The 13,225-nt window shown below is 60.3% G+C and overlaps 1 protein-coding gene and 1 long non-coding RNA gene across 6 annotated transcripts in view; one reads left to right on the top strand and one right to left on the bottom strand.

The window, feature by feature from the left end:
• GSE1 (Gse1 coiled-coil protein) overlaps window positions 1-13,225 on the bottom strand; it is a 98,141-nt gene that overhangs the window by 37,800 nt on the left and 47,116 nt on the right. The gene's annotated exons all lie outside the window — the stretch shown is intronic.
• On the top strand, window positions 9,572-12,484 carry LOC135575345 (uncharacterized). The gene is made up of 3 exons (XR_010465925.1): window positions 9,572-9,836; window positions 9,990-10,209; window positions 11,455-12,484. It is a non-coding gene; the product is annotated as an uncharacterized LOC135575345 (long non-coding RNA).

The following is a 13,225-nucleotide window of genomic DNA, read 5'->3' as shown; positions in this document are numbered from 1 at the left end:
CCTGGTTATCACCACCAGCATCCCTGGGTACTGCCGCCAGCATCCTCCAGTACCCGCACCAGCATCCCTGGGTACCACAGCCAGCATCCCTGGGTACCACTGCCAGCATCCTCCAGTATCCCCGCCAGCATCCCTAGGTACTGTCAGGAGCATCCCTGGGTACCACGAGCATCCCTGGGTACCACCACCATCCCAGTACCCCCAGAGCCAGATCCTCCTGGGGATATTGGTGGCAGCCTCATGGAGCCGCGCCAGGGCAGGATGCGGCCCCTTCCCGCACGGGGCTGATTAGGCAAGAACGGGCTGCGGCAGCCGGTGCTGAGCTGCTCTAATGACGGCGGGCGCTGGGGAGTCACGTGCCAGCCCAGCGCCGGCTGGGGAGCCGTACGTCACCGGCCCCGGCAAAGAAAAAAAAAATCGGTGCTAAATTGAATCAATCCATCTTGGAAATGGCTCTTGTCAGGCGGTGTCAGGGAGAGCGTCTGCGGGAGAGGGATCAGGCGGGGGCAGGCCGGCAAGGGCCAGGCGGTCGGCACCACCGCCGCAGCGCTGCCAGGGCCCTCCCGGCCTCCCACGGTGCTCACCAGCCTCGTACTGTGGGCATGGGGGTGTCCTCCTGCTACTACAGGGGGGCAGAGCAGGATGGGGTCCCCAGCTCTGAAAGCAGAGCCCTGAGCAGACTGTGTTATGCTGTGCCTCAGTTTCCGCGCACAGAGCATCTTGTGCCCCCCACCAAGGAAGGAGGGGAGCCCCAGGAGGTACAGAGACCCCCCTAATGCCCAACTGCACCACAACACCGTGCCCAGCGCCAAGCATGCCAGGCTGGGACGGACGATGCCCTGCCAGGGAGACAAAAGACGCCAGTGCTTGACACAAATCTAGATAGATCCTCGATGTACAAAGCCTGGCAAATTAAAACATAGTGCGAAAGGGGGATGATGGAAACAGCCCCCATGATTGATTTTCCACCCAGACTTTCAAACCCAACTGAATATGTCACCCAGACAAGACCTCGGAAAGCCACGGCAAGCCCAGATTCATCCGCCACTTGGACCAGAGACCATCAATCCCCATCCATTCCCAGTAAATGCGTTAACACCCCCGTCTTCCCACCATGGTACCCATCCCACCCGCTGTCCCGGCATCGCCACAGTGATGGTGTGATGGGTATTGCAGTGGGAAGACAAGATGTAGGAACTGTCACCGCCCTGGGAAAGGGGATACAGGCAAGAGGACACATACCCGGGCTCCTAACGAAGGCAATTAGAGGGGAAAGCATCCCTTGCGCCTCTTCTCCTAATTAAGAACCAAGCAATTCCCCAACCCGCCTGGTTCCCCGGCTCCAGTACAGCCTGTTATTTACCTGCAGCTAATAGGTTGGGCGCAGTTAATGATAGTCTTGTATCAAATGGCTGGATCTTGGCTTCTGACAGCTTTAAAGACCCGTCTCAGGGACACGAGGGTTTCTAATTACGGGGTTCGTCACAGGAAGGCTGGGTTCAACGCCAGTCACTCTCCCCGGGTGACATTTCTGCCCGGATTGGAAATCTAAACACAGCCCAGCCGGTTAAGGTTAAAAATACGGCGCTCGACAAGACAAGGGATCATAATTTGGGTCACCGCCGGGTTTAATTAATTGGAATGGAGCAATCAAAGCGCGGCGTGCGGTAATTACAGCCCGGGATGGAGCGGGGCTGGGGGAGGCGGCGGTACCCAGGCAAAGGGATGCGCGGGAATGCTGCCCACCGCAAGGACGGGCAGGGACGGGCAGGGAGGTGCCACCGGCAAGGAGAAGATGCCAAGGAAGTGAGCAGGGAGCTCACAGGCACACCAGCCCAGCAAAGCGGGGTCCATCCCCAGTGTCCCCATCCTCATGGTGCCACATGGACACAGCCCAGGCTCCCAGCCACCTCCGCGGCTCTGCCGGGGCCGCAACGAGTGATTTATTCTCACCAATTACTAGGGCGCTTTTCCCTTTGCCGGCACTGCGCTTAATTGATTGGAACCTATTGAAAACAAATTAACCGGCACTGGGGCACAGGGACCTGTTTACGGCTCCTCTGCAGGGCAGCGGGGACACGTGAGCAGCTCCAGCACATGGGTGACAGCAGCGAGGAGAGCAGAAGGAGGAAGGTGGGACAGCCCAAATGTGCCCCAACGCTGCTCTCCAGCTCCTCTGCAACAGTTCCAGCTGATGGAAGGGGAAACTGAGGCACGGAGCAGCACGTGGCTCACGTCTCAGTGCTCCCTCGCCAGAAAAACCCTCCACGGTACGAGCAGAACCAAAACGCTCGTCCCCTCATCTCTGACCCCGAGGAGAGATGCTGGCGAGAAGCGAGCGACGGTGACCCCATTAAGCGAACCTTAGCGAGCATTAATTTGACCCCATCCGCCGCGCGCTAATCAGCTGTAACCGTGGCACCCAGCTCAATCCAAATTGATTTACCGAGCCTGGAAATGGATACAAATGTGATTAAAGGCTTTTTATTTTCCATAGGTCCTCTCTAAAATGATTTAAATCAATTGCTACGTGCAGGGTCCTCCCACTCCCCGGTCGACCCTGTGGCGCCACGGAGAAGCTTTGCCTCCCCGGTTGACCACAGAGGGAAAAACGCCCCGATTTCCACCACAGACCCCAAAACATCCACCCAGGAGGGAGCAGCACCCTAATTTTCACTGCAGACCCACCCACACCACCCACCGGACCCCGAGCATCCTTCCACAGCGGGATGTGGGCGCGCCGGGCGGCCCTGGCGAGCGATCAAAGCCCATTAGGCTGAGCGCCGATGCGCGCCCGTTGTTCGTCAATTATTCAAACAATAATTGCACCCTTATTTAAAGTCTAGTCTTGCGTGCGCGGCACTGCAGGCTTGCCAAGGCCCTACGTTTAGATTTACACCCCCGGCGCGCTCCCGTCTCCAATTAATTAAGCAAACACATTCCTCGGCACGATCTCAGGTGCGCAACCTGCCCCGGCGCCATTCATCCCGGCACGGCACTGATGCCGGAGCCACATCCCCACCAGGCCGAGGGGTCCCAGCCCCTCGGAGGGGGTTACAAGGCCATAATTAGGGCTCCTTGTTATTAGGACCAGAGCTCTCCCCAGGGATGGGGACAGCTGCTCTCGCCCTGTACTCCAAAAATGATTAAAGATTAAGCAATCCCCTTGTCTACACTTTCCTACAAATTTCCCCTCTGAAAAAAAAAAAAAAGGAAAGAAACAAGAAAAAAGGGAGGTGGGGAGTGGGATGCTGACACCGGCATCCATTATTAGGGGCCTGCTCGTTCCCACCGGCACCTAACGAGGGGGGAGGCTGGGAGTGACAGTCACCAAGAGGTCAATTCATTCATCTGGCCATGTTATTACAAGTCCAAATTTATTGCCACCGGGCCACATTAGTGCTGGCACCGAGGACGCGAGGTTGCACCCCTACTGAATAAGCAGATAAATGAAAGACATCTGGAGAGCAGAATGAAGGGGCAGATTATTAATGCTGAAATTTAGAAGCCAAGGTCTAAGCCACGAATCCATCAGTGCAACCAGTTATGTCCAATAAATTAGGAGAGATAAGGATTGAAGGATGGTATATTAAAGGCAACATTCATTTCTGAACTGGCACGAGGGCTCGCAGGCATCCTCCCCCCTGGCATTAACCCTTGCTGGCCAGGGCTGTGCCGGAGCCGGTGGGGCAGTGGTTTTGGGGGACAGAGCACGTGTCCCACCCTACCACCGGCTGCCTAATTCAGGTTTGTCCTTGGTGGCCACAGGTGGGTGTGATAATGGAGTGAGCGTGATGATGGAACATGCAAGATCTGGCATACGTGAAGATAAAGTGTCCACAGCGATGGAGCTTGCACAACAGAGTGTGCACAGCGATACGGAGTGCATGGCAATGAAGCGCGTGAGAAGATGGAAAGCATGATGGAGTGCGCGTGATGATGGAGCACATGCAAAGATGGAGCATGCAAGATGACGGAGCACGCACGAAGACAGCGTGCATGGCGATGGAGCTTGCACAATGGTAGTGTGCATGACGAAGCGTGCAAGATGCTGAAGCACGCAGGATGCAGCATACATGAAGACAGAGCGTGCACGATGATGGAGCTTGCGTGACAGTGTGCACAGCTATGGAATGTGCACAATGATGAAGGTGCAGCGTGCACGATGATGGAGCACGCACAATGATGGAGCGTGCAACACGATGGAGCACACACAAAGACAGAGCGTGCGCGATGATGGAGCTTGTACAATGGAGTGTGCACGATGACAGAGCGTGCACACATGTGCGAGAGGCTGGCATGGAGAACAGGGCACACCAGGGCCACTGCCTGGGGAGGGCAGCGGGTCCCCAGTGCTTCCCGCAGCCCACCCTACCCCCCCCAGTTAAGGGGCTAATGGGTCTGTGCAACTCTTTGCTGCAGCATCGGTGACCTTCAGCCCAGCCTCTCCACTCCCTGTCCCTAAACCGGGGTTCAGCTGGTCATCTGGGGACTCGTTACCAAGGGGGACGGGTAAGGACTGAGGGACCAGAGCCTCTCCAGGCAGCCCAGTGCCTGCCTCGGTTTCCCTTATGAGAACGGCATGGTCTGGCTCCCTGGGGATGGCTCAGTCCCCATCCTCCTGGCCCAGAGGGTGACACCGCAGCCTGGTACCTCCTGGCATCCCCAGCCACATTGGGCACACACCCCAGGGAGGTGAGGGGACACGGCAAGCCAGGATGACCCGGCCTGCTCTGTGGCATGGCAGTGGCACAGCCCTGGGGGCCAAGCACCTCCGTGGCATGACGTCTGGAACGGAAAAAAAATCAAGAATTTTGCTCCCACGCAAACATCTTGGAGGGGTGACTGCTCAGCGGCAGGGACACGCGTGCAGGGGCCCCCAAAACGGGCATTTGGGATGAGAGGGCTAAAAAGGGGAGACAATGGTAAAACAGGGGGGGTCCCTGATGTTAACCCCTCTCGGCACAGCAGAAAAGGGGTGTAGGGCGCAAGGCAGACAGGGCCCCCCCAAATGCGGATCTGGCTCCCACAACATCAGCCAAGCACCCTGCCCAGCCTCGAGCCCTCCCAGCACCCATGCAGCTCCAGCCTTCCCAGTGCTCCCAGTTCAGCAGTCCCAGTACATCCCGCAGTGCTGCTCCCGGGGGGTTCAGCATCTCTCGCCCTCCCCACGCTGGCTCCCGAGCAAATTTTGAACAGCTTCATCTGGCATCTGAGGGATTTGGGATTTGTTTAAGCTCTTTTTACCCGCTGAACTTTAATCGGCGCGTTTGCCCGACCTCCACCCCGGTGTAACCACATCCGTGCCGGTGGTGATGCCGGAGGGTCCCAGCTCGGGGCGATTCCCAGAACCAAAGCCCAGGGTTGCCCCCAGCCCCTGGACAGGATTAACTATCAAATAACTTTGCATTTAAACCCTTTTTAACAGGGCTGGAGGTCGGGAGGGAAAGGGCAGAGGTTAAGCCTGGCTGTGGCCGGGCACTGACCCTGAGGAGGGGGACGAGGAGGGGGGCGCCACGGAGGGGACGGGGCGGCACGCGGGGCCGGGGGGTGCGGGACCCTCACCCTGGCTGTGCCACCCACCCTTTGTGTGGAGCTGGTGGAGGGGGCGGACGGTGGGGAGGGGGTGACATCCTCGCAGCCCCAAATCACTTACTGAGGCTCTGCAGCAAAGACGACCAGCTCCTCATCTCCAGCATGGCGGGGGTCCCGCAGCCCCCTCCCTGTCCCAGTGCTCAGGCCACCCGTGGGACTCGGGCGCACGATTCGGTGTCGGGATGCACGGCACCGGTGCTGAGCCGCCGGCGGGAGCCAGCGACCATTTTATTCCCTTTTAACTCTGCTCGTGCGGCTTCGGCGCGTTCGTCCTCCCCTCCCTCCCCGTCGCCCAGGGCTGATCCTGAGTTCGGGGGAGCTTTTGCTTTTTCCCTCCCTTCCCTCCTCCTCCTCCTTCCTCCTTGCACTTGATAGCAGCCTTGTCAAGCCTGCTGAGTTGCTGCTGACCCCTGCCCCGGCGCTGCTAATTAAGGCTGCACAGTGACAGTTCAAGTGCCTCCGCCGCCAGTTTGCAGCACCACCGCTTCTAATTGGAGACGCTTTTTATTTCTCAATAGCCGTCGTGATGGGGTTTTGGGCAAGGGGGGTGGGTCCGAGGGGTTTGCACCCATCCTGGGTGGTGTTGGTGCAAAGGGGGGGTGCAGCACCCTGCCCACACCCCGCTGGCACCCCAGACATTAAGCACTGATGTGTGGGCAGAAATTATTGCAAAGGTGATGCAGAACGGGATAAAAAGGCCCTGAAGTCGTGAAGAAATCAGGAAGGGGAGCAATTCCCCCAGGGAGGGTGGGGGGCACCTCATGCCAGCACCTCCCAATGTGCCATTTTTGGATGGTGAGGAGACCCTGCAAAAATCGTGATGCTTGTCTGCACCTACGGCTGAGCCGGGGTTGCAGGAGCACTCCAGGACCCCCCCGCTGTGTGAGTCCCCCCTGGGCTGTGCCAGCAGTGTGATGGATCTATTGTGTCGTGACAGACGAGCAGTTTTATCACGGCGGGGCAGCCAGCGCCAGCCGTCGCCCTGACCCCGCCGGCGGGCTGAGGAGAAACAGAAGAGGGTTTGTATCATCCCGGCGGGTCAGGGGGCAGGGGGGAGGCAGCTGGTCCCCCCCGCGCTGCCAAATTCCTGGGATGCTGCACGCCCGGGCAGGCAGCTGCCTGCCGCCCCTGCCCCACAGGTGGGGGCTGGCAGGGGGTGGGGACAGACACCCCCCAGCACCCTGAGTGTCCCCTTGTCACCCCCTGCCATGTGGAATGGTGTCCCCAACCTGCCCCATCCCACATCACCCCCGAAATGACGTCCCCAACCTGTCCTGTCCCACAGCACCCCTGAAACAATGTCCCCAGCCTGCTCCATATCCTGTAGCACCCCTGAACCAATGTTACCAATCTGCCCTGTCCCAAAGCACCCCCGTAATGATGTCCTCAACCTGTCCCATCCCACAGCACCCCAAAATGATGTCCCCAACCTGTCCTGTCCTGCAGCACCTTTGAACCCCTGTCCCCAACCTGCCCTGTCCCACAGCACTCCCTGTGCCAGGCACAATCTGTCACCGCAAGGGGACACAGACAGGGACAGGACACTCACAACCACCCCAACACTCACTCGCGAGAGCCACCCACTGACCCACCCCCATGTCTCCCCACCCAAACCAGTGAGCAAGGGGGGTCACCATCCTTCCTATGCCACCCCAAAACCTGGTGTCACCTCTGTGCCAGGGCTCTGGCAGGACAGGCTGGGGTGGGACAGCGAGTTCAGCCGTGACTCACACAGAAATGTACTGGAAAACATGTCCCCAAGGCTGCAGTGATGTCCCAGCGAGGCAGGGATGCTCACCCCAGCTCCACACCCAGCCAGAAACCACCTCGGCAGCTCCTCCTGCTACCTGGCAGCAGCATTTTGGGCAGCACCGGGTGACACTGTCCAACCCAATGTTGTCCTCAAAACACACATCTCTCTGGGACTGATCCCATCGGGCTGACGTCCTTGGGACCGGGCACAGCCAAGCTGCAGGAGTGTGACGGTACAACCACGGGGGTCAGGGCCCGTCTGTGCCCCCTCACCCTGGCACTGGGGGGCCTGGCTGGGGCAAAACCCCCCAGTCACCTCACCAAACCCCCCTGTCCCTTCCTCCCCTCCCAGCAGCCTTTGTGCCGCCTTCGAGCCAGCACCTCCAGGCTGGATGCATTAAGGCAACACAAAGCAAAGCCAAGAGGCGTTTCGGCTGCAATTTTCTCTGCTCCATTATTGACAAACAAGCTGCTTGGCGCAGGTGACAGCGAGGCCAGCACGGCAGCTGGGGCACCGCCGTGCGCGCCGGCACCGTGCCGTGCCAGCTGGCCTGTCCCGCTCGGCCCCTCCCGCCCCCCCGGCACGGTGCCGGCGGCAATGCCCTCCCCAAATCGCTTCGGCTTCGAGCCCGCTCTGGGTCGCACAGATCCAGAGATGTCACCCCTAAGAAACAGGGGCGAAAGGCTCTGGGATGCAGCTGCGGTGCCCGGCCATGTGCCGGCTTCACCACCGGGCAGCCCTTTTCCCCCAGCCGGGGCGGTTGGGCACAACGTGCAGCGAGTCTGTCGTTAGCGCCGTGCCAAACCCAAAGTGGCTGCTTCGAAACGGCAATCCAATAAAAGTGCTACTTGTCTATTTATCATCCTCAGGGCTTTTTATCACAGTGCAGATGGCTGCTACCTTCGCAAGGCACAGCAGTGTGCTGGCACGCACCCGCCGCACAGAAGCTCGAGTGCCGCAGAGTCTGCGCTTACACCTGCGAGGAGCCGATGGGGCCGCCCGCTCCGGCTCTGCCGGCCGGTGAGCCGGGCAACGCCGTCTGCCAGCGTCGCGACACCCCTGTGCAAGCCAAGTCCCAGCCTGGGCAGCGTTTGCACCAGGCATGTTCACCAGGCATTGGCACGGGGGATTTGCACCAGGCATTTCCACAGGGTGTTTGCACCAGGAATCTGCATGGGGTATTGGCACAGGGTGTTTGTACTGGTTGTCCCCACCAAGCATTTGCACCGGGCGTTTGCATCAAGCATTTGCACAGGATATTTGCACCACGCATCTACACCACACATTGGCACAGGGTATTTGCACCAGGCATCTGCATTGGGCACCTGCACAGGGCATTTGCATTGGGTGTTTGCACCAGCCACCTGCACAGGGTGTCCACACCGTGCACCCGTACCGTCTGTTTGCACAGGGCGTTATTTGCACTGGGCATCTGCAGCCTGTTATTACCTGGCCGCGCGGTTTGTGGGCAGCAGCCGCGCAGCGGGCACAGGGCGGTGGGTGGGAGTCGCCGGAGCAGGTGATTAAAGCCGTATTAAATGTCTGTCTGCACGCGGGAGAAAACACACCTAATTATCCAGCCGGAGTCGGACAAGAGGGAGGAGCGGCCCCGATTGCAATCACGTAATGAAGTGTAATGCGGGGCCAGACCTGGCGCAGGCAGTAATTAAGAGATGGCAAAGCCAGGATTGCAACGGCCATGGGCAGGGGCGGGCAGGGCAAACCCAAACATGGGTCAGAGACCCCCGGCTCCACTGGGAGCCTCCTGGCAAGCCTCCAAAGTGGGATGGTCGCATCCCCATGCCGGGCTGCACCGCGGCCCCAAGCCCCACCGCAATGCTGACATGATGCTGGCGTGCTCCGGTAAAGCCCGGGGGTGACCCGGGTGCGATGCCGGCACACCCTGCCCTGCCCGCAGGCGCCGGGGAGGCACCGTTGCATGGGCGTCAAAAGAGTCCGCTTGAGCGGTGGGGACGCGGAGGGCAGGCGCCGCTGGAAAAGGCGTCTGCAGGGCGGCGGGGGCAGCCGGCCCCACCTTTTGCACCCAAGCCAAAACCGCCAACCCACGCCGCCGCTCCCTGAGCGGGTCCGGCGGGTCGGGAGCGCCCCAGGGAGCTGCCGAGCGCCGCCGCGTCCCGCCTGCACCCCACCACCCAGCGTCCGCAGCACCGCTGCAGGGACCCCACGCCCGTGCCCGCCCCCCCGTCCGGCCGCCCCAGCCGGTTGGGAAGCGGCTGGGCTTGCCCAGGAACGCCGCTTGCATCAGCCCCGGCCCAGCTGGCACCGCTCGCAGGCAGGTACGTGCCGTGCTGGCAGGCACGAGCCAGCACGCCAGGGTCGGACCTGGGAGAGACACAGCGGGGACACGGGCATCCCTGGCACCACAGCACAAGGACCTCCAGGAACGGTGGTACAGGCGGTGACCCCACACAAGCAGCTACCAGGACCCATCCTCGCTCCCCAGCATTTCAACCCCAGCATGCCGCAGGTGCCAGAACCCACAACCCCATCCCTGACGCGGTGACGGTCCCCAGCTCCCCACTACAAAGTGCAGCACGGTGAGGGGGGACAGAAGGATGTCCCCTCCATCTCCTCTCCCTGTCTTTTTCTCCTTTTTTTTTTTTTTTTCCTTTTATCAAAGCTCTCCAGAACAAAGTACACACTCTACCTCTTCAAACCCACCACCATCTGTCCGTCCGTCTGAGCGTCGCCGCCAGAGCCGCAGCCCCGCCACTCGGAGCGGCCGCCTCCGAGCAGATGGTGCCAGGGGAAGAAGGGACAAGCCGCTGCCATGCAGGGCCTCGCCGGCGGCGGGTCACGGTGGCTCCGGTGGCCCTGACCCCACCATCCTCCCCAGCACGGTAATTACCCACCACACCGAGCAAACAGCCTGCGCCGGGTCATTGTGCCGGACACCAACAAAGGGCGGGCGGCGGCGGGACCCCCCGACCCCTCCTGACCCCTGCCAGCCCCTGCCCTCTGCCGGCCCCTTGGCCAAAAGAGCAATAAATCAAGGGGACAGGGACAGGCTGTGGACAGGAGTGGGGATGGAAACTCCCTGCACACCAGCAATGAACCCCTTCTCCTCTGCAGCCCCCCCAGAGTACCAAAACATGGGGGGTGTCCCCCTCCTCAGCAGAGGGGACCTGTCCCCGCTGCCTTTGGGGACAGGCGCACAGCCCACGCGTGCTCCCAGGGAGGGTCAGGATGCACATCCCCCCCTCTCATACCCTCCGGTCACAGCCTATTAATGGGGAATTTCACGGGTGGGGTACAGGAGTGTGCCTGGGCCATCTGCTCGCGGGACCCGGGGATGTCGGGGATGTCGAGCTGCCCTGACCTCAGCGTGACAAACAGGAGCAGATGTCACACCCTCCCTCCCCGCTGGGGACATGGGTGTGTCACGCCCCCCCCCCCCCCACCCCACCCCGGGCTCAGACTCCCCAGCACCTTGGGGTGGATCCTCACACTGGGGAACAGAACTCAGCCAAGGCGCAAAGCCCTGGGCAACTCAGTGCAGGAGTGACACCCCACAAGACGCAGTTCCTTTGGGAATTCAGGGATGGGGCAGCATCACAGAGGATCCCTGGTCCCTCCTGGCACCCCGGGCACCGCAGCCGGCCGAGCTGGCTGTCACCATGTGTGTCACTGTCCCCGGGTGCCTGTTGGCGTTTCTGACAGGGACGCTCCTGGGGTTTTTGGGAAAGAAGGTGCAGGCACAGGTCCTGGCCGGATCCAGCCCGGTTTCCCAAGAATGGCTCACACTGGTGTCTTTTGGACTGATTAAAATTCATTCTGCATGATTTAGGACCTAATCTCGGTGAAACTCCACAGTGCTTTATTAATAGCGCATTAGCGGATAATTCATGCATTCGGATGAAAAATCAGTCTGTGTTATTCTCAGGGAGGGGGGAACACGGTGTGGGGGGGACACACGGCTGCGGGGAGGGGGGCACACGGCTCACCCAGCCTCCTGCATCCCGGAGAGGCAGCAGCCCCTTCTGACAACTGCCACCACTCATTAATCTTGACGAGTTTTCTGCTGAATATTCTTCCACGGGCTTTCAAACCGTTCACTAATTGCAATTAATCACTTACCGAAACAGATGTCAGGAACAATGGAATTGGGAAGTCTGGAGGCTTGATAAAGCTGTCAGAGGAGCGCGCTCGTGTGGCAGCGGGTGCCAAAAGGCGCCAGTGACACCTTCCCCCAGCCATGTGCTGGGGAGACCCAGTGACCCCCACTGCCCATGCAGCATCTGTCCTCCCCGGGAAGGAAAAACGCACGGTGATGAGGTACAGGCGGCTCTGCATCCCTGGCAGATGATGGGATGGGGATGTGGGTACTGGTTTTTGGTGATGGGAGCAGCTGCCGTGCTGGCATCCACACCGCTGGGGGACATGGCAGACCCCAGCCGGTGCGGTGTCACCCCACACCTGCACTGGGGTGGCTTGGTCTCTCCTCTCCTCTCTGTCAGGAATGCCACAAGGAGCCCCGCCGTGGTGTCGCATCCACGGTGACTCACGCAGGCGACAGCACGTTCCCCGTCCCCGCCAGACGCCACTTTAGCACCAGCGTGGATCCAACAGCCTTCCGCACGGTTTACACATCACCTGCGAAAAGTGCTGAGCTGACAGCTCAAGAACTTGCAGGGACACTGATGGGGCCGAGGCTCCCAGGTGCCGTCACCTCCTGCCCTTGGAGACTCCAAAGGCCACCCCATAGGTGACCCCAGCAAGGGGCAGCCCTTGGGCTCTGCTCCCCAGGGAAGGAGCCTGCAGCTTCACCGGCTGGGGCTCTGCACACCCCCACATCTCAGCTGTCCCCCAGGCTTGGGGACATCCTTTGGGAACAAGGCTGGGGACAGGGGGGAGCTGGAGGGCTTTCCCGGTTCCCCCACAAGGCAGAGGATGCCGCACAGCCCAAAGCCATGGAGCACAATTAGCCCTGAGTCCCCCCACTGCGATGGGGACACCACCACAGGGACACCACGGTGCTGACACCACCACAGGGACACACACACCTCCCCCGCAGAGCCCAGGGGGGACCAGAGCGCCCCTGTGGGGCTGGCATGGTGCGAGCTAAGCCCGGGACTTGTGACCGGCGCGGCCTCGACACATGTTCCAATAAATATTCCGCACAGACACCGTTCCATATGTATGATCCGGCAGGGTGATGATTTTTCTACTGATCACTGGAAGTGACAGCTGTGCAGAGAGCAGGAGAAACAAAGGCACCGACTGCTCTCCCCGTTACACTCCGCTAGCGACATGATGGTGTGACACGGAGTGGCAGCATCTGGTGGCACGGGGACCAGCAACCGGGATGGGATGCCTGTTAGCAGCAGGCACAAAGGGGTGGCAACGGGGATGGGGTGGTGATGGGGTGACAATGGGGATGGGGTAATGATTGAAACAGGGTGGAAATAAGGATGGGGTGGCAATGGGGACAAGGGGGCAATGGGGTGACAGTGGGGATGGGGCAGCAATGGGGATGGGGTGGCGATGGGGATAGGGTAGTAATGGGGAAAGTGGTGGCAATGTGGACAAGGTGGCAATAGGGACAAGGTGGAAATAAGGATGGGGTGGCAACAAGGACGTGGGGGCAATGGGGTGACAATGGGGACAAGGTGGCAACAGGGTGGTGACTGGATGGAAATAGGGACAGAGTGGCAATAGGGTGGCAATGGGGATGAGGTGGCAATGGGGATCCGGTGGAAATAAGAGCGGGGTGGCACTGAGGACAGAATGATAGTGGGGACGGGATAGGGATGGGGAGCAATAGGGACTGGGGGGCAATGGGGTCTCAGTGGAGACACATGGCAATAGGTTTGGGGTGGCAATAAGGACAGGGTGGCAGTGGGGACAGGGTGGCCA

This window comes from Columba livia, chromosome 13 (assembly GCF_036013475.1).
Source record: "Columba livia isolate bColLiv1 breed racing homer chromosome 13, bColLiv1.pat.W.v2, whole genome shotgun sequence".
Lineage (NCBI taxonomy): Eukaryota > Metazoa > Chordata > Aves > Columbiformes > Columbidae > Columba > Columba livia.
The sequence above is the reverse complement of the archived record's forward strand: the minus strand, read 5'-3'. Positions and strand labels throughout refer to the sequence as shown.